The sequence below is a fragment of the Bombina bombina genome, chromosome 8 (assembly GCF_027579735.1).
Source record: "Bombina bombina isolate aBomBom1 chromosome 8, aBomBom1.pri, whole genome shotgun sequence".
Taxonomy (NCBI): Eukaryota; Metazoa; Chordata; class Amphibia; order Anura; family Bombinatoridae; genus Bombina; species Bombina bombina.
The window spans coordinates 118,056,130-118,077,056 of NC_069506.1; the positions used below are offsets into that span (position 1 = coordinate 118,056,130).

At 40.9% G+C, this 20,927-nt stretch overlaps 1 protein-coding gene across 1 annotated transcript in view; it reads right to left on the reverse strand.

The window, feature by feature from the left end:
* The window catches only part of SSU72 (SSU72 homolog, RNA polymerase II CTD phosphatase), a 195,692-nt gene that overhangs the window by 17,426 nt on the left and 157,339 nt on the right, over positions 1–20,927 (reverse strand). The window lies entirely within an intron of this gene.

Sequence of the window (20,927 nt, forward strand, 5' to 3'; positions counted from 1 at the left end):
CGTGAAAGAAAAAAATTCTAGGTTTTATGTCCTTTTAGCCATTTCAGACTTAAAATGTCCTAGAAATTGCACAGAGAAAAGCTGGATGCAACATACAGCAATGCAACCTTCTAAACATAAAGGGCTCAATTTATTAAAGGCTGGGGGACGAGGTTCGAGGGCTTGAACCTTGCCTGCCCAGCCTTGCGGCAAGCAGGCAGCAGTACACTACCTTAAGTTAAAGGGACATGCCAGCCAAAATTGTAATCCACATGACACATTTCAGTTTTGAATATAAGCATTTTTGTAATATACATGTATAAGCAAAAATGCTTCTAATAAAAGCTATAACAGTTTCAAAAGTGTATTTAAATATGCACCGTGCACCAGCATTTTAAACACAGCACTTAGAGAGCTTAAAGTGCTTGTTCCATATGACTATTATTCCATGGTGAACAGGGGCATACATATTCTCCCCTGTCCGCCCGGCATCTACTAGAAGCATTTTTGTCAATATGTGTATATTGCAAATATGTTTCTATCCAAAGACGAAATTCAGCCATGTGCCTTTAAATTTTGACTGGAATGTCCATTTAACATTGCACAACCTGATTGTGTCAATCGCTCGCAAGAGGGGGACGTTAATCATCTTGACCCGATGGGATAGAGAGGATTGCAATCCACAGCCTAAAGTGTCGGATAGGTTAAGTAGCACCGGTCGAATGAACTAGTGTTTCAGGCTTGCTCTGAGCGAGACTAACATGCTGGGGCTCCGAAACAGCCGTCGCTGGTTTTTAAATGGAGCCCAAAATCTTATACTGTCCTGTAACAGCCTTATAATACAATTGATTATCATAGGCATTGTTTTATAGAATAGTCCCAAACAACTCCGCCATTTATTTTATGTAATTTCAACTGTTAATGTAGTAATTGAAAGCTCAGTAAAAGCAGTTCAAATGCAAGAATTGCATTAAGATAAAGGAAGATGGCAGCCACTCGCCACATTTATTCTTTTGAAAGTAATACACACTAAGATCTGGATTTGCACGTTGCACTTTCTTAAAATAAACAAATGTGGCAAGTGTCCGCCTTCTTCAGCATTCAGATGTTTCCAAAGTATCAGAATGCACACCCCTAGATAAGGGCATGGGCAATGGAGCTTCCTGTTCTTTAAAGGGATACTGTATTTAAAAAAAAAAAAGTCAACTATATCAGTTATGGCTAGCTTCCTTAAACATGGGAGCCACAGATGTTTTAGAAGCCTTAAAATAGATTTATGGATGTGAAAACGCACAACGGTAAGGTTGCAGGGTCTTTCTGCTGTTCCACCTTGAGGGTTCTTTTGAAGTTGTGGTCAACCCATTTGCCTACCCACCAAAATTCCCCCCAAAACACAGTGCAGATTTTTCCTGAGGCTTCAAACTATTCTTAGTTCTGATTTTCCAAGGGGGGGGCGCAAAAACAGTACAGCGGGCCACATGTGGCCAAACTTATCTATACCAAAAAAAAAAAAGAAATTGATTTTTTTAAACATTCAGTTGTGTACTTTTCCTTTTAATGCCCATTGGCTGTAAGTCTCTTTCAGCTAATGCTTGTTGGGCATTAGTAGGAAGTGCCTGTAAGACATTTTGTGTTAGAAAGTGCACAACTGATGGTGTATTCTAAATTTAAATGTAAAATAGTTAATATTTCATTTTCAGGAACAAAAATACCAACATAAAATTATGCTCTTTTATATGGGTGCACATTTGAGTAGAGTGTCCCTTTAATACATTTTACAATTAATTTTTTACAGAGAAGCGAGGGGAAAAAAAAAATTATCAAAAATTCATATTTTTGGATTCTTACTTTTTGATGAAATCCATGCTGATATTTTCAGAGGCATTTTTTTTCAAACTCTCAATATCGTAGCCGATTTAACAGTCCAGCTGCAACATTTGAGGCTTTTCTGTATCCTGTGTTTTATTTCACCCACCATATTCCATTCTTTAGTAAGTGGTGAATTAAACAGTGACTTCACAGAAAGTTGCTTTTACAATGAATACACGTGTGTTTATCTATTACATTCATGGAAGTATTTGACTATCACTGGATTACTACAAAAGTCAAGGCTATCCCAAAAATAATTTTTTGAACCACTGGTACACAGTATAAAGACATTTCCTACTATTCCTGCGGTCTAATTTAAGACTTCTCCTGGATATCCTGCAGTCTTTTCATAACGCTTTCCCATGGTTTTGTTCTACTCCTTGTATGACCATCATGTTTTTACTGCAAGTCCCTATTCTGCACATTACTCTGCCTTACGCTTCAAGAGAAATACTTTAGTAGCGGTGGATGTGGCTATGGTTCTTCCACATTGTAGGCCTAAATCGCATGTTAAGGGGATATTTTTTTAAATACAAAACAAAAAAAAAAGTGGAACAAAAAAAGCAAGCCTCTTTTTAATGCTTTAATAAATAGACAAATACAGTTAACAAATGTTCTCTTTAGCAGATATCCCATTAATATTTAACAATTAGATTTTTTTTAAACATGTAAGATATAAATGTGATAAAACTAAAATACTGACGATAAACAATTGAAGATATGAAAATGGCTTACACTGAAACCAAGGACAAAAATATCTTCATAAAACATTAAAAGAAAATCTGTGAATTTTTTGAAAATAGGTGTAATATATGGGCTGTGCATTTTAAATGGTTACTATTTAAAGGTTGAGAGTGAATCATTTTATCATCAAAATTAGGTCCCCTCAAAACCAATGCCTCACCACCAAGCATAAGCAATCTCTTAAAGTATTATGACTAGAAAGTAGTTCAACAATTTTCTCTCTCTTTTGCGATTTACTGAGTCCACGGATTCATCCTAACTTGTGGGATATTGTCCTTCCTGACAGGAAGTAGCAAAGAGAGCACCACAGCAGAGCTGTCTATATAGCTCCCCCCCTTAACTCCACCCCCCAGTCATTCGACCAAAGGCCAAGGAAGAAAAGGAGAAACTATAAAGGTGCAGAGGCGACTGAAGTTTACATAAAAAAAATATAATACTATCTGTCTTGAATAGACAGGGCGGGCCGTGGACGTACCGAGTCCACGGACTCATCCTAACTTGTGGGATACCAATACCAAAGCTTAAGGACACGGATGAAGGGAGGGACAAGACAGGAACCTAAACGGAAGGCACCACTGCTTGCAAAACCTCTCTCCCAAAAATAGCCTCCAAAGAAGCAAAAGTATCAAATTTATAAAATTTGGAAAAGGTATGAAGCGACGACCAAGTCGCAGCCTTACAAATCTGTTCAACAGGAGCATCATTTTTAAAAGCCCATGTGGAAGCTACCGCTCTAGTAGAATGAGCTGTAATCCTTTCAGGAGGCTGCTGTCCAGCAGTCTCATAAGCCAAACGGATGATGCTTTTCAGCCAAAAGGAAAGAGAAGTCACTGTAGCCTTTTCACCCCTACGCTTTCCAGAATAAACAAACAAAGAAGAGGTTTGACGAAAATCTTTGGTTGCCTGCAAATAATATTTTAAAGCAGGAACCACGTCCAAGTTGTGCAGCAGACGTTCCTTCTTACAAGAAGGATTAGGACACAGAGAAGGAACAATAATTTCTTGATTGATATTCCTGTTAGTAACAACCTTAGGTAGGAACACAGGCTTGGTACGCAAAACCACCTTATCAGCATGGAACACAAGATAAGGAGAGTCACATTGTAATGCAGATAGTTCAGAAACTCTTCGAGCTGAAGAGATAAATTCTAACTAAAGCCTGACAAAAAGCACGAACGTCTGGAACATCTGCCAGACGCTTGTGCAACAAAATAGACAGAGCAGATATCTGTCCCTTTAGGGAACTAGCTGATAATCCTTTCTCCAATCCCTCTTGGAGAAAAGACAAAATCCTAGGAATCTTGATTTTACTCCAGAAGCCTTTGGATTTGCACCAAAAAAGATATTTACGCCATATCTTATGATAAATTTTCCTGGTAACAGGCTTTCAAGCCTGAATCAAGATATTTATGACTGACTCAGAGAAACCCCGCTTTGATAGAATCAAGCGTTCAATCTCCAAGCAGTCAGTTGCAGAGAAATTAGATTTGGATGCTTGAATGGACCTTGAATCAGAAGGTCCTGTCACAATGGCAGAGACCATGGTGGAAGGGATGACATGTCCACCAGGTCTGCATACCAAGTCCTGCGTGGCCACGCAGGCACTATCAAAATCACAGATGCTCTCTCCTGTTTGATTCTGGCAATCAGACGTGGAAGGAGAGGGAAAGGTGGAAACACATAAGCCAGGTTGAACGACCAGGGTACTGCTAGAGCATCTATCTGTACAGCCCGAGGATCCCTTGACCTGGAGCCGTAACAAGGAAGTTTGGCGTTCTGACGAGACGCCATCAGATCCAACTCTGGTGTGCCCCATAGCCGAACCAGCTGAGCAAACACCTCCGGATGGAGTTCCCACTCCCCCGGATGAAAAGTCTGACGACTTAGAAAATCTGCCTCCCAGTTCTCTACACCTGGGATATAGATCGCTGACAGATGGCAAGAGTGAGCCTCTGCCCATTGGATTATCCTTGAGACCTTTATCATCGCTAAGGAACTCTTTGTTCCGCCCTGATGATTGATATAAGCCACAGTCGTGTTGTTGTCCGACTGAAACCTGATGAATCTGGCAGAAGCCAGCTGAGGCCATGCCTGGAGAGCTTTGAATATCGCTCTTAATTCCAGAATATTTACCGATAGGAGAGCCTCCTCCCGAGTCCACAAACCCTGAGCTTTCAGGGAATTCCAGACTGCACCCCAGCCCAGAAGACTGGCCTCTGTCGTCACTATAACCCATTCTGGCCTGCGGAAACACATTCCCTGGGACAGATGATCCTGTGACAATCACCAAAGAAGAGAGGCTCTGGTCTCTTGATCCAGATTTATCTGAGGAGATAAATCCACATAATCCCCATTCCACTGATTGAGCATGCATAGTTGCAGTGGTCTGAGATGCAAGCGAGCAAACTGAACTGTCCATTGCCGCTACCATTAGTCCGATTACCTCCATACACTGAGCTACTGACGGCCGAGGAATGGAATGAAGAGCTCGGCAGGTGGACAAAATCTTTGGTTTCCTGACCTCCGTCAGAAATATTTTCATGTCCACCGAGTCTATCAGAATCCCTAGAAATGAAACTCTTGTGAGGGGGGGAAAGAACTCTTTTTTACGTTCACTTTCCACCCGTGAGACCTTAGAAAGGCCAACACCAAGTCCATGTGAGACTTGGCTAGTTGGAAGGACGACGCTTGAATTAGAATGTAGTCTAGATAAGGCGCCACTGCTATGCCCCGTGGCCTTAGAACCGCCAGAAGGGACCCTAGCACCTTCGTGAAGATTTGCGGCGCCGTGACCAACCCGAAAGGAAGAGCCACAAACTGATAATGGTTATCCAGAAAGGCAAACCTGAGGAACTGGTGATCTTTGTGGATAGGAATGTGCAGATATGCATCTTTTAAGTCCACGGTAGTCATATTGACCCTCCTGGATCAATGGTAAGATAGTCTGAATGGTCTCCATCTTGAAAGATGGAACTCTTAGGAATTGGTTTAGGATCTTGAGATCAAGAATTGGTCTGAAGGTTCCCTCCTTTTTGGTAACTATAAACAGATTGGAGTAGAACCCCTGGCCCTGTTCTGCTTTTGGAACTGGGCAGATCACTCCCATGGTAAAAAGGTCTTCTACACAGCGTAAGAACGCCTCTGTCGGGTTTACAGACAATTGAGAAAGATGGAACCTCCCCCTTGGAGGGGAATCCTTGAAATCTAGAAGGTATCCCTGGGTTACAATTTCTACTGCCCAGGCCTGAGCAAAGAGAGAGAGTCTGCCCCCTACTAGATCCGGTCCCGGATCGGGGGCTACCCCTTCATGCTGACTTAGTGGCAGCAGCAGGCTTTTTGGCCTGTTTACCCTTGTTCCAAGCCTGATTAGGTCTCCAGGTTGGCTTGGATTGTGTAAAGTCTCCCTCTTGCTTTGCAGCAGGTGAAGAGGTAGAGGTACCACTCTTGAAATGATTTTGTTTGGTCCTTGTCTTATTTGACTTATCCCGAGGGAGGGTATGACCCTTCCCTCTAGTAATGTCTGAAATGATCTCTTTTAATGCAGGCCCGAATAGTGTCTTACCTTTGAAAGGGATGGACAAAAGCATAGATTTAGATGACACATCAGCTGACCAGGACTTAAGCCATAACGCTCTACGCGCTAAAATGGCAAAACCTGAATTCTTAGTCGCTAATTCAGCAAGATGAAAAGCGGCGTCTGTAATAAAAGAATTAGCCAACTTAAGAGCCTTAATTCTGTCCAAAATATCATCTAGTGGGGTCTCCATCTGAAGAGCCTCTTCTAGAGCCTCAAACCAAAAGGCAGCTGCAGTGGTTACAGGAACAATGCATGCTATAGGTTGAAGAAAACCTTGAACAAAAAATTTCTTTAGGAGACCCTCTAACTTTTTATCCATAGGATTAATGAAAGCACAACTGTGAAATAGCTTCCTCCACCTTAGGGACCATCTGCCATGAGTCCTTTATGGTGTCAGAAATGGGAAACCTTTTTCTTAAAAACAGGAGGGGGAGAGAATGGAATACCTGGTTTATCCCACTCCTTAGTAACAATGTCCGAAATCCTCTTAGGGACCGGAAACACATCAGTGTAAACAGGAACCTCTAAATATTTGTCCATTTTACACAATTTCTCTGGAACTACAATAGGGTCACAATCATCCAGAGTAGCTAAAACCTCCCTGAGCAATAAGCGGAGGTGCTCTAGCTTAAATTTAAAAGCCGTCATATCTGAATCTGTCTGAGAGAACATCTTTCCTGAATCAGAAATCTCTCCCTCAGACAGCAAATCCCTCATCCCTACTTCAGGGCATTGTGAGGGAATATCGGATACGGCTACTAAAGAGTCAGAAGGCTAAGCATTTGTTCTTAACCCAGAGCTACTGTGCTTCCCTTGCAACCCAGGCAGCTTAGATAAAACCTCTGTGAGGGTAGTATAAATAACTGAGGCCATATCTTGCAAGTTGAAAGAAATAGATGCACTAGAAGTACTTGGCGTCGCTTGTGCGGGCGTTACTGGTTGTGACACTTGGGGAGAGCTAGATGGCAAAACCTGATTTCCTTCTGTCTGAGAATCATTTAATGCCAAACTCTTATAAGTCAAAATATGCTGTTTGCAATTTATAGACATATCAGTACAAGTGGGACACATTCTAAGAGGGGGTTCCACAATGGCTTCTAAACAAATTGAGCAATGAGTTTCCTCAGTGTCAGACATGTTTAACAGACAGTAATAAAGCAAGCAAGCTTCGAAAACACTTTAATGAAAAAAACACAATTTTCAAAAACGGTACTGTGCCTTTAAGAGAAAAAAAAAAAAGGCACACACAAACTGCAAAACATGTTAAAATTGCTTCAATTTTTCTGAAATTTTAACAGTGTACCCACTAAGCTTTAGAAGGATTGCACCACAAGTTAAGCAATAAACCCCAAAATGACAAAACCGGATTGAAATGTCTGAAACCGGTTAAACACCCCTATAAGCACCTTGCCACAGCTCTTATGTGGCCCTACCTGCCCTTAGGAACGATAATATGGGGTTTAAAGCTTCAATTAGTCCCTCAGAAGGCCCTCAGGAGAAGTTGCTTGCTGCTTGTAAATGTAGGTCCCGCCCACCTCCCTCGATGTTGCTGGGGCCTACACAAAACTAACAAACCCTGCCTGAAAGCCATGTGGGTTATAAACAACCCCAAAGAACCCTCAAGCAAATGTCCCATAAAACAGAAAACGTTACTCCCAGACACAAAAACATTTGTCCCAAATTCACATAACAAACCAGTGCCCACAAAAAATTAACCCTTTATGCAAGCTAGTAAAAACCTCTGATAACACTAGGATTACTGCTTACCCTTCCCCTAATGGGGACACTGTCAGCCTTTCTGAGTTAACACAGTCTCTGCAGAAAATATGACTGAACATACCTCATTGCTGTATAGCAAGAAACCGTTCCTCACACTGAATTTTTCCTGTACTCCTCAGCTTCTGTGGGAACAGCAGTGGTCAGTGGACCTTAGATGAAGATTTCTGCCTGGAGGATGATGATCTTAGCATTTGTAACTATGTCTTAGCATTTGTAACTATGTCCTGTCTGAGCTTAAATAGTACAACACCGGTACCATTTAAAAATAACAAACACTTGATTGAAGATAAAATAAAACTAACAGTTTAACACCTCTTCTCTTTACTCTTCCTGCTTAGAGCCAGCAAAGAGAATGACTGGGGGGTGGAGTTAAGGGGGGAGCTATATAGACAGCTCTGCTGTGGCTCTTTGCTACTTTCCGTCAGGAAGGACAATATCCCACAAGTTAGGATGAATCCGTGGACTCGGTACATCATGCAAAAGAAACATCAAGTTTTCACATTTGTGGCGCAAAGACATGCTAGTCTGTAGGGTCTGTATTTGTTTAGCAGTTAGGCCCAAATTATATACACACATACATACATACATACATTCACACACACACTATATGTTGAATCAAAAACACCACAAGAAGCTGGAAGTCTTATTACTTTTTAAGATTACCAAACCAAATTATGTTTATACCTAATTTCAGTCAAATCTATTAATCACTAGATTTTTTCCTTTAATGTCTATCTATCCAGTAAAGAGCACTCTTACCTTATTAATCATCTGCCAGGGTACCAGCAGTTCAATATGTAGGAAATAGGAAAGCAGTCTCTGGTCTTTTTAACCAAGTGGTTTATTAAATCAAGCGTGACGTTTCGGGCACACACTCCCCGTCTGAGGAAGGGGAGTGCCCCCCCGAAACGTCACCCTTGATGTAATAAACCACTTGGTTAAAAAGACCAGAGAGAGTGCCTTCCTAAATATATATATATATATATAGATTATATATATATATATATATATATATATATATATATATATATATATATATATATATATAGATATATATATATATATATAGATATATATATATAGATATATAGATAGATAGAGAGAGAGAGAGGAGAGCTCTCTCTCTATATCTATGTGTATATACAGTATATCAGACAGACATGTCCTTAGTATTATAACATATGCTACTCATATTGTGTAACCGTTTCACTACGTGATGCGGGTTTACCTCAGAGACCACATTAACTTATTTGTATACAGTACTGCACTGGTAAGCAATGCAAGTAGTGCAGAATGTACGGCCAGAAGAATCCTTGTTGCATAGGAAGAGATAGCAGCAGCAAAAAAGGTTCTTATGTCATTTTACAGATCACTTGTTAGGTCTCTCCTTAAAGAGACAATGTACTGTAAAATTAGTTTCCCCTTAAAAGTACCACTAAACAGTAGAATAGCATAATCATTAAATGCATAATAGACAATGCAAAAGCACTTTGTTTGAATTTCAAATTATATTTTTTTCTGACAAATTAGTTTAAATTGTTCTTCCCACTGCATCAAGTGACAACCATCAGAGGATGCATCACAAAATGCATATACACATTCTGTGAACTTTGCACATGCTCAGAGATTGTGCCTCAGAAATTGTGCATATAAACAGGTTGTGCATTTTTAGACAATGTATGTGAATTGTAAAGTTATTTCAAATTGTGTGTTCTATAAAATCATGAAAGTTTTAAAGGGACACTGAACCCAATTTTTTTCTTTCGTGATTCAGATAGAGCATGCAATTTTAAAGGGACAGTAAACCTTAAAAATAATGTTATATAATTCTGCACATAGTGCAGAATTATTAAACATTATTTAAGTGCTATAGTTCTAATAGCCTTTTTTCTCTTTAAATATGTAAAAATTACGGCGCTTTTACAGACCCGCTCTCTGCTGAGCGGGTCTGTAATATTTAGTCAGCGCATCGGGCCAGCTGTATAGTCACAGTCCGGCCCGACCGCGCCATAGCACTAAGTGCAGCTCACTCCTGTCACAGGAGCGAGCTGCACTTAGTCTTATGGCGCGGTCGGGCCGGGCTGTGACTATACAGCTGGCCCGATGCGCTGACTAAATATTACAGACCCGCTCAGCAGAGAGCGGGTCTGTAAAAGCGCCGTAATTTTTACATATTTAAAGAGAAAAAAGGCTATTAGAACTATAGCACTTAAATAATGTTATATAATTCTGCACTATGTGCAGAATTATATAACATTATTTTTAAGGTTTACTGTCCCTTTAAGCAACTTTCTCATTTACTCCTATGGATGGATGAATTTATCCACCAATCAACAAGGACAACCCAGGTTGTTCAAGAAAAATGGGTCGGCATCTAAACTTACATTCTTGCATTTCAAATAAAGATACCAAGATAATAAAGACAATTTGATAATAAGAGTAAATTAGAAAGTTGCGTAAAATTTCATGCTCTACCTGAATCACGAAAGAAAATAATTTGGGTTCACTGTCCCTCTAAATTTGGACTTTAGTGGTCCTTAAATGTAATCCCATTAATATTAAAGGGTCATTGGACTCAAGAACTGTTATTGTTTAAAAAGATAATTCCTTTATTACCCATTCCCCAGTTTTGCATAACCAACACTGTTATATTAATACACATTTAACCTCTGTGATTACCTTTTATCTTAGGCTCTGCAGATTGGCTAAAATGCAAGTCTGTCAAAAGAACTGAAATAAGGGGGCAATCAGTGCTTACTCAAATAACTCCATGGGAGTGAGCATAAGTTATCTATATGGCATAAATGAACTAGCGCCGATTAGCTGTGGAAAAACTGTCAACATGCACTGCGATAAGAGGCAGTTTTCAAGGCCTTCGAAATTAGCATAAGCCTACCTAGATTTAGCTTTCAACAAAGAACACAAAAGAACAAAGAACATTTGCTAATAAAAGTAAATTGGAAAGTTGTTTAAAATTGCATGCCCTATCTGAATCATGACAAGTTTGACTAGACTGGCAAGGATATTGAGGAGCCAGACATATTTTAGGAGCCAGACAGTGCTATTTGTATATACATATGATATATGGACCCAAAAAGTTAGGAGCCAAAGGTAGAATTCTAGGAGCCAGTGGCTCCTTGGTTTGTCAAGCCCTGCTTTAAGGTGCCAGTTTTAAAACAAGTTTTGGCTAAATCTGCCCCATTTAAACTTTAATTGCTTGTTGGTGTAAGAAAAAAAAAAAATGTCTTCCTCTTGTAATGTTTCCTATTTTTTCAATAAAGCTCTCTATAAAAATAAACAAAATACAAAATGTATGCTTACCTGATTTCTTTCTTTCTGGGATATGGAGAGTCCACAACGTCATTCAATTACTAGTGGTAATATTACTCCTGGCCAGCAGGAGGAGCAAAGAGCGCCACAGCAAAGCTGTTAAATGTCACTTCCCTACCCATAATCCCCAGTCATTTCGACCAAAGGGAAATGGAAAAAGGAATAACAAAGGTGTAGAGGTGCCTGAGGTTTAGTAAAAAATAACTGTACAATAAGGGTGTGGTCGTGAACTCTCCATATCTGGAAATAAATAAATTTATCAGGTAAGCATAAATTTTGTTTTCTTTCCTAAGATAAGGAGCGTCCACAAAGTCATTTAATTACTAGTGGGAACCAATACCCAAAGCTAGGGGACACAGAATAAACAAGGAGGGAGAACAAGACAGGCAGACCTAAACAAAAGGCACCACCGCTTTAAGAACCTTTCTCCCAAAAGAAGCCTCAGCCGAGGCAAAAGTATCAAATTTGGAAAAAGTATGCAAAGAGGACGAAGTTGCCGCCTTGCAAATCTTTTCCACAGAAGCTTCATTTTTAAAAGCCGAAGAAGAAACAGCCCTAGTAGAATGAGCTGTAATTCTCTCAGGAGACAGCTGTCCAGTATTCTCATAAGCAAAACTAATAATTCTCAACCATAGGGAAAGAGAAGTAGCAGTAGCCTTCTGACCCTTACACTTTCCAGAGAAACAAACAGAGGACTGGCAAAAATCCTTAGTAGCCTGTAGGTAAAATTTAAGAGCATGCCTGTGCATGGGGAGGATTAGAACAGAGAGAGGGAACAACAATTTCAAGTCTCTAGACCTAGAAGACAAAAGCACTTACCTGCACATCCAGCTGTCCGGCAGGTAGACCGCTTACAAGGCGTGAAAGGACACATACTCCTTACAGAGACCTGTAGAAAAAGAAAGAACAGAGTAACCCACTCTGGCTTTCTATACCAAGGGCAGCAAACATGTCAGAAAACCAAGCAAGGACTACCTCACAACTTTCTAACTGCTTAAAAGCCACCACTACTCTACTGAAGAGATTAACATGGACACAGCTAAACCCAAAACCCTGCTTGTAGTTCAAATTCTTCAGACCTCAAACTTTACCTCCTTCATTGACAGAGGCAAAGAGAATGACTGGGGATTATGGGTAGGGGGGTGAAATTTAACAGCTTTGCTGTGGCGCTCATTGCCTCCTCCTGCTGGCCAGGAGTGATATCCCCACTAGAAATTGAATGATGTAGTGGACTCTCCATATCTTAGGAAAGAAATAATGTTTTCCAAAGAAAACCTCATTGAAGATGAGAAAAATGAGAACATCCTTTAATGTACACACACACAAAAATAACCTTGTTTTGCTTAAAGGCATATAAAGCCCAATTTTTTTCTTGATTCAGATAGAGCAATTTTAAACAACTTTCCATTTTACTTCTATTTGCTTCATTCTCTAGGTATCCTTTGTTAAAGGTACAACAATGCACTACTGGTTCATCGGGTGAACCAATGACAAGAGGCATATATGTACAGCCACCAATCAGCAGCTAGCACCCAGTAAATGCATTGCCCCTCCTAAACATACCTAGGTAATCATTTCAACAAAGGATAGCAAAAGAATGAAGCAAATGAGATAACAGAAGACATTGGAAAGTTGTTGCATGCTCTATCTGAATCATGAAAAGAATTTGGCATTTCATATCCCTTTAATGTTTCCCTTATGAAAGATAAATGTATGTTTTCATGCAGCACTGCAAAAGTGGAGAGTAAAAATACAGTGCACTGAAAAGGTAAGTAAGGAAAACTGGTAGGGATATGGGTTTAAATGAAGGAAATTTAATGTATTTGCAATATGATATCTTGTTATACATTAAACCAAGGCTCGACAAAATTGTTAATCTAGAGCCAACAGCTTTTGGGCATTCCTAGGATTTAATATATATACATACACACACATATACATACACACACATATACACACATACGCATGTAGTAAAAGATGTACACACATAATAACTAAGTAAAAAGTTGGATTTCCAGTTCACAGCTGTGAGGCCTAGAAAGGATACAGCCGCATCAAGCTAAATATGTAGGTATCGCTATTGGAGGGAGGAAAAAAGTTTGGGAGGGGGCACCGAAAGATATTTTGGGGAATATAACCAGGGTGTAAGGGCCTAATTTTAAAGTGCCAGTGGCTCCTAGTCACCTGGGTTTGTCGAGTGCTTTATTAAATGTGTTCTTTCCATCTAAGTTTATTGTAAAACCGTTCTTGAAAAATTAATATTCTTGTTTTGAATAAAATTAGTTTGCTTTCAAAGCTTGTGGAGGTGTGCACCTGTCTATAAATAATAGTGTGGGGTTTTGGTCATCAGCTAGTGAGAAATCTTAACTACACCGAAATATTCCCAGACTAGACCAGACTCTGGAACATGCACAGTATTTATGCAGTAAATGTGGAAATAAAAACATATCACAAGCTATTACTCTGCTGTTTCCAGTTTTGTCTCCCTTTCAGGCACTTCAATATGAGCACTAATTAGAAAACTTATTACTGAAATATACTAATGATGCAATGAAAAGTCTTCAGCAGGATTTGAACCAAAAATGCTTGATATGTGAGCCAAGAACCCTGTTGGCTGCGTCACATGAATTCTTCAGATTTCTTTATTTTTGTCAAATACATTATGATGCCAGATGGTGGAGTAACAGACCACATGAAATATCATGGACTTTAAATGGAAAATTATCTTGGACATTTATGCTTAAGGCATCGATGTAAAGTACATGTTTATGGTCGGTTTACAGCTAATGAAGGTATTTGTGTGTCCCTATTTTTAATCCAGATACTTTATTGAGCTCCAAATAAATTTAATTTACCAGGATATATTATCCAAATCTAAAGTTCATAAGATACACAAAAAAAGTGTTTAAAGTTTTATATAATAATTACATTGTAGTTTGATATTAAACGCCATTATAAAACCAGCAAAACTGAATACTGCCTCAAAATGTAGGCTTGGAATTAGCCATGGTTTGCTTTTTTGCAACTTATGTAAATAATCATGCATGCAGTTCAGCACAGAATCAAAATTAATCTTTCATGATTCAGATAGAGTATGCAAGAGACTTTCCAATTTACTTGCAGTCTTATATGCACACAGACCAGTTACTACTGAGCATATGCAAGAGTTCAGTTTATACCTATAAGTCTGTAATTGGCTGATGGCTGTCACATGATACGGGGGGGGGGAGGGAGGCAAATTGAAGTCAATTTTGAAATAAGTCAGAAAAAAAAAACATAATTTATGCTTACCTGATAAATTTCTCTTGTAGTGTATCCAGTCCACGGATCATCCATTACTTGTGGGATATTCTCCTTCCCAACAGGAAGTTGCAAGAGGATCACCCACAACAGAGCTGCTATATAGCTCCTCCCCTCACTGCCATATCCAGTCATTCGACCGAAACAAGCCGAGAAAGGAGAAACCATAGGGTGCAGTGGTGACTGTAGTTTAATTAAAATTTAGACCTGCCTGAAAAGGACAGGACGGGCCGTGGACTGGATACACTACAAGAGAAATAAATTTATCAGGTAAGCATAAATTATGTTTTCTCTTGTTAAGTGTATCCAGTCCACGGATCATCCATTACTTGTGGGATACCAATACCAAAGCTAAAGTACACGGATGATGGGAGGGACAAGGCAGGAACTTAAAACGTAAGGAACCACTGCCTGTAGAACCTCTCTCCCAAAAACAGCCTCCGAAGAAGCAAAAATATCAAATTTGTAAAAGTATGAAGCGAAGACCAAGTTGCAGCCTTGCAAATCTGTTCAACAGAGGCCTCATTTTTAAAGGCCCAGGTGGAAGCCACAGCTCTAGTAGAATGAGCTGTAATCCTTTCAGGAGGCTGCTGTCCAGCAGTCTCATAGGTTAAACGGATTATAGAAGTGAGCCCAGAACCTTTGTAAAAATTCTTGGGGCTGTAGCCAACCCGAATGGAAGAGCTACAAATTGGTAATGCCTGTCTAGAAAGGCAAACCTCAGGAACTGATGAGGATTCTTGTGAATCGGAATGTGAAGGTAGGCATCCTTTAAGTCCACTGTGGTCATGTACTGACCCTCTTGGATCATGGGTAAAATTGTTCGAATAGTTTCCATCTTGAATGACAGAACTCTGAGGAATTTGTTTAGGATCTTTAAATCCAAAATTGGTCTGAAGGTTCCCTCTTTTTTGGGAACCACAAACAGATTTGAATAAAACCCCTGTCCTTGTTCCGTCCGCGGAACTGGATGGATCACTCCCATTACAAGGAGATCTTGTACGCAGCTTAGGAATGCCTCTTTCTTTATCTGGTTTGCAGATAATCTTGAAAGGTGAAATCTCCCTTGTGGAGGAGAAGCTTTGAAGTCCAGAAGATATCCCTGAGATATGATCTCCAACACCCAGGGATCCTGAACATCTTTTGCCCACGCCTGGGCGAAGAGAGAGAGTCTGCCCCCTACTAGATCCGTTGTCGGATCGGGGGCCGCTCCTTCATGCTGTCTTACAGGCATCAGCAGGCTTTCTGGCCTGCTTGCCCTTGTTCCAGGACTGGTTAGGTTTCCAGGCCTGCTTGGATTGAGCAAAAGTTCCCTCTTGTTTTGAAGCAGAGGAAGTTGATTCTGCACCTGCCTTGAAATTTCGAAAGGCACGAAAATTAGACTGTTTGACCTTCGATTTGGCCCTGTCCTGAGGAAGGGTATGACCCTTACCTCCAGTAATGTCAGCAATAATTTCTTTCAAACCAGGCCCGAATAAGGTCTGCCCCTTGAAAGGAATGTTGAGTAATTTAGACTTTGAAGTCACGTCAGCTGACCAGGATTTGAGCCATAGCGCCCTACGGGCCTGGATGGCGAATCCGGAATTCTTAACCGTTAGTTTAGTCAAATGAACAATGGCATCAGAAACAAATGAGTTAGCTAGCTTAAGAGTTCTAAGCTTGTCAACAATTTCAGTCAATGGAGCTGTATGGATGGCCTCTTCCAGGGCCTCAAACCAGAATGCCGCCGCAGCAGTGACAGGCGCAATGCATGCAAGGGGCTGTAAAATAAAACCTTGTTGAATAAACATTTTCTTAAGGTAACCCTCCAATTTTTTATCCATTGGATCTGAAAAAGCACAACTGTCCTCAACCGGGATAGTGGTACGCTTTGTTAAAGTAGAAACTGCTCCCTCCACCTTAGGGACAGTCTGCCATAAGTCCCGTGTAGTGGCATCTATTGGAAACATTTTTTTAAATATAGGAGGTGGGGAAAAGGGCACACCGGGCCTATCCCACTCCTTACTAATAATTTCTGTAAGCCTTTTAGGTATTGGAAAAACATCAGTACTCACCGGCACTGCATAGTATTTATCCAACCTACACAATTTCTCTGGCACTGCAATTATGTCACAGTCATTCAGAGCAGCTAATACCTCCCCAAGCAATACACGGAAGTTCTCAAGCTTAAATTTAAAATTAGAAATCTCTGAATCAGGTCTCCCCGATTCAGAGACGTCACCCACAGACTGAAGCTCTCCGTCCTCAGGTTCTGCATATTGTGACGCAGTATCAGACATGGCTCTTACAGCATCTACGCGCTCTGTATCTAGTCTAACCCCAGAGCTATCGCGCTTGCCTCTCAATTCAGGCAATCTGGATAATACCTCTGACAGGGTATTATTCATGATTGCAGCCATGTCCTGCAAAGTAATCGCTATGGGCGTCCCTTGAGCGGGAGGCGAAGGGTCCGACACGTGGGGAGAGTTAGTCGGCATAACTTCCCCCTCGACAGACCCCTCTGGTGACAATTATTTTATAGATAAAGACTGATCTTTACTGTTTAAGGTGAAATCAATACATTTAGTACACATTCTCCTATGGGGCTCCACCATGGCTTTTAAACATAATGAACAAGTAGTTTCCTCTGTGTCAGACATGTTTGTACAGACTAGCAATGAGACTAGCAAGCTTGGAAAACACTTTAAAGCAAGTTAACAAGCAATATAAAAAACGTTACTGTGCCTTTAAGAGAAACAAATTGACAAAATTTGAAATAACATTGAAAAAAGGCAGTTACACTAACAACATTTTTACAGTGTATGTAACAAGTCAGCAGAGCATTGCACCCACTTGCAAATGGATGATTAACCCCTTAACAAAAACAGAATAATAAATGACAAAAACGTTTTTTAAACACAGTCACAACAACTGCCACAGTCTACTGTGATTGTTACCCTCCTCAAACACGACTTTGAAGCCTTTTGAGCCCTTCAGAGATGTCCTGTATCATGCAGAGGGAAGCTGAATTTCTCTGTCAGTATTTTTAGCTGCACAGAAAAGCACTAAAAAAGGCCCCTCCCACTCATATTACAACAGTGGAAAGCTTCAGGAAACTGTTTCTAGGCAAAACTCAAGCCAGCCATGTGGAAAAAAAACTAGGCCCCAATAAGTTGTCACCAAACATATATAAAAAACATAATTTATGCTTACCTGATAAATTCCTTTCTTCTGTTGTGTGATCAGTCCACGGGTCATCATTACTTCTGGGATATAACTCCTCCCCAACAGGAAATGCAAGAGGATTCACCCAGCAGAGCTGCATATAGCTCCTCCCCTCTACGTCAGTCCCAGTCATTCGACCAAGAATCAACGAGAAAGGAGTAACCAAGGGTGAAGTGGTGACTGGAGTATAATTTAAAAGATATTTACCTGCCTTAAAACAGGGCGGGCCGTGGACTGATCACACAACAGAAGAAAGGAATTTATCAGGTAAGCATAAATTATGTTTTCTTCTGTTATGTGTGATCAGTCCACGGGTCATCATTACTTCTGGGATACCAATACCAAAGCAAAAGTACACGGATGACGGGAGGGATAGGCAGGCTCATTATATAGAAGGAACCACTGCCTGAAGAACCTTTCTCCCAAAAATAGCCTCCGAAGAAGCAAAAGTGTCAAATTTGTAAAATTTGGAAAAAGTATGAAGCGAAGACCAAGTTGCAGCCTTGCAAATCTGTTCAACAGAGGCCTCATTCTTAAAGGCCCAAGTGGAAGCCACAGCTCTAGTGGAGTGAGCTGTAATTCTTTCAGGAGGCTGCTGACCAGCAGTCTCATAGGCTAAACGTATTATGCTACGAAGCCAAAAAGAGAGAGAGGTAGCAGAAGCTTTTTGACCTCTCCTCTGTCCAGAATAAACGACAAACAGGGAAGAAGTTTGGCGAAAATCTTTAGTTGCCTGCAAGTAGAACTTGAGGGCACGAACTACATCCAGATTGTGTAGAAGACGTTCCTTCTTTGAAGAAGGATTTGGACACAAGGATGGAACAACAATCTCTTGATTGATATTCCTGTTAGTGACCACCTTAGGTAAGAACCCAGGTTTAGTACGCAGAACTACCTTGTCTGAGTGAAAAATCAGATAAGGAGAATCACAATGTAAGGCTGATAACTCAGAGACTCTTCGAGCCGAGGAAATAGCCATTAAAAACAGAACTTTCCAAGATAACAATCTTATATCAATGGAATGAAGGGGTTCAAATGGAACACCCTGTAAAACGTTAAGAACTAAGTTTAAACTCCATGGCGGAGCAACAGCTTTAAACACAGGCTTGATCCTAGCCAAAGCCTGACAAAAAGCCTGGACGTCTGGATTTTCTGACAGACGCCTGTGTAACAAGATGGACAGAGCTGAAATCTGTCCCTTTAATGAACTAGCTGATAAACCCTTTTCTAACCCTTCTTGTAGAAAAGACAATATCCTAGAGATCCTAACCTTACTCCAGGAGTAATGTTTGGATTCGCACCAGTATAGGTATTTACGCCATATTTTATGGTAAATCTTTCTGGTAACAGGCTTCCTAGCCTGTATCAAGGTATCAATAACCGACTCAGAAAAACCACGTTTTGATAAAATCAAACGTTCAATTTCCAAGCAGTCAGCTTCAGAGAAGTTAGATTTTGATGTTTGAATGGACCCTGTATCAGAAGGTCCTGTCTTAGAGGTAGAGACCAAGGCGGACAGGATGACATGTCCACTAGATCTGCATACCAAGTCCTGCGTGGCCATGCAGGCGCTATTAGAATCACTGATGCTCTCTCCTGCTTGATTTTGGCAATCAATCGAGGAAGCAGCGGAAAGGGTGGAAACACATAAGCCATCCCGAAGTTCCAAGGTGCTGTCAAAGCATCTATCAGAACCGCTCCCGGATCCCTGGATCTGGACCCGTAGCGAGGAAGTTTGGCGTTCTGGCGAGACGCCATGAGATCTATCTCTGGTTTGCCCCAACGTCGAAGTATTTGGGCAAAGACCTCCGGATGAAGTTCCCACTCCCCCGGATGAAAAGTCTGGCGACTCAAGAAATCCGCCTCCCAGTTCTCCACTCCCGGGATGTGGATTGCTGACAGGTGGCAAGAGTGAGACTCTGCCCAGCGAATTATCTTTGATACTTCCACCATTGCTAGGGAGCTTCTTGTCCCTCCCTGATGGTTGATGTAAGCTACAGTCGTGATGTTGTCCGACTGAAACCTGATGAACCCCCGAGTTGTTAATTGGGGCCAAGCTAGAAGGGCATTGAGAACTGCCCTCAATTCCAGAATGTTTATTGGAAGGAGACTCTCCTCCTGATTCCATAGTCCCTGAGCCTTCAGAGAATTCCAGACAGCGCCCCAACCTAGTAGGCTGGCGTCTGTTGTTACAATTGTCCAGTCTGGCCTGCTGAATGGCATCCCCCTGGACAGGTGTGGCCGATGAAGCCACCATAGAAGAGAATTTCTGGTCTCTTGATTCAGATTCAGAGTAGGGGACAAATCTGAGTAATCCCCATTCCACTGACTTAGCATGCATAATTGCAGAGGTCTGAGGTGTAGGCGTGCAAAAGGTACTATGTCCATTGCCGCTACCATTAAGCCGATCACCTCCATGCATTGAGCCACTGACGGGTGTTGAATGGAATGAAGGACACGGCATGCATTTTGAAGCTTTGTTAACCTGTCCTCTGTCAGGTAAATCTTCATTTCTACAGAATCTATAAGAGTCCCCAAGAATGGGACTCTTGTGAGAGGAAAAAGAGAACTCTTCTTTTCGTTCACTTTCCATCCATGCGACCTTAGAAATGCCAGAACTAACTCTGTATGAGACTTGGCAGTTTGAAAGCTTGAAGCTTGTATTAGAATGTCGTCTAGGTATGGAGCTACCGAAATCCCTCGCGGTCTTAGTACCGCCAGAAGGGCACCCAGAACCTTTGTGAAGATTCTTGGAGCCGTAGCCAATCCGAATGGAAGAGCTACAAACTGGTAGTGCCTGTCTAAGAAGGCAAACCTTAGATACCGGTGATGATCCTTGTGGATCGGTATGTGAAGGTAAGCATCCTTTAAATCCACTGTGGTCATGTACTGACCCTCTTGGATCATGGGTAAGATTGTCCGAATAGTTTCCATTTTGAACGATGGAACTCTTAGGAATTTGTTTAGAATCTTTAAATCTAAGATTGGCCTGAAAGTTCCCTCTTTTTTGGGAACCACAAACAGGTTTGAGTAGAACCCTTGTCCTTGTTCCGACCGCGGAACCGGATGGATCACTCCCAATATTAACAGATCTTGTACGCAGCGTAGAAACGCTTCTTTCTTTATCTGGTTTGTTGACAACCTT